This window comes from Meleagris gallopavo (genome assembly GCF_000146605.3).
Source record: "Meleagris gallopavo isolate NT-WF06-2002-E0010 breed Aviagen turkey brand Nicholas breeding stock chromosome 6 unlocalized genomic scaffold, Turkey_5.1 Chr6_random_7180001957244, whole genome shotgun sequence".
Taxonomy (NCBI): Eukaryota; Metazoa; Chordata; class Aves; order Galliformes; family Phasianidae; genus Meleagris; species Meleagris gallopavo.
In genome coordinates, this window is record NW_011096471.1 from 1 (window position 1) to 890 (window position 890).

An 890-nucleotide genomic window follows, 5' to 3' on the forward strand; every position below is an offset into this window, starting at 1 on the left:
GTTCGGAAATGGGATCCGACCGGAAACGCGGCTCGCGAGGAAGGTTCCGGACTGGAACCGGAAGGAACGGGTGGGAACGCGCTCAGCTTTCCGGCAGGGACCGCTCCGTGAGGCTCATACCGAGCTGCTCGGCCCTTACCGGGGCACTGCGGGTCCTCGGGGTGCGGACCCGGAGAGTTGCGCCCCTGCGCTGGGCCCGGGGCCGTCGCCACAGTCTCGGGGCCATCGCCCCGCCCTTCCAGGCCTGTGATTGGCTCCGCTCCCTCCGTCTTTGTCCCCGGCGGCCAATCAGCGCGCGGAGCGCTGCGGCCTATGGAGTGCGCTCGGCGAGGTCCGCTCGGAGGGCGGGCACGTTGCGCTGACTGACGCTCCGTTCAGCCAATAGAATGCCAGAGCTGGTTAGCCGCTCTGACTGACACTCCGCTCAGCCAATAAAAGAAGAGAAGCGTTGTGATTGACATGGCAGTAAACCAATGGGGAGGAGCGGGACGCCAAGCTCCGCTCGGGACGGACGGGTGGGGCCTGGCCGCTTGTTGTCGTCCGCCGCCGCCTGAGGAAACGCTCGGTCGCCGCTCGCTCCGCCGCCGCTCGGGGATCCCTCAGATCTCCCTCAGCCGCTCGCTGCGTCCCGAGCACTCCGCGGCCATGTCGGGGTGGGCGGAGGCCCGGCGGGCCGGGGTGAGACGGCGGACGGCGGCCGAAGCCCACTCGCCCTCCTCGAGCTTTTCCCGGAGACGCTGCCCCTTACGCACGCCCCGAGCCTGAAGGAGCACCGCCGCCAGAAGGCCGCACCGGGACCGGGAGACGCCGGTGAGTCCGCTCGGAGGGCTTCCGCCATCGCGCGACGCCCCCCCCTTGCGGACTACATCTCCCAGCGTGCTTTGCGGTCC

At 69.9% G+C, this 890-nt stretch overlaps 1 protein-coding gene across 2 annotated transcripts in view; it reads left to right on the plus strand.

Annotated features, from left to right (window-relative positions):
- The first annotated feature begins 485 nt into the window (after positions 1 to 485).
- MAF1 (MAF1 homolog, negative regulator of RNA polymerase III) overlaps positions 486 to 890 on the plus strand; it is a 15,201-nt gene continuing 14,796 nt past the window's right edge. Inside the window, exon 1 of one of the 2 annotated variants that reach the window (XM_019610788.2) lies at positions 486 to 810. The gene's annotated coding sequence lies outside the window, so the exon portion shown is untranslated. The remainder of the gene's footprint in view (positions 811 to 890) is intronic. The other variant, XM_010726363.3, reaches the window with a different exon arrangement.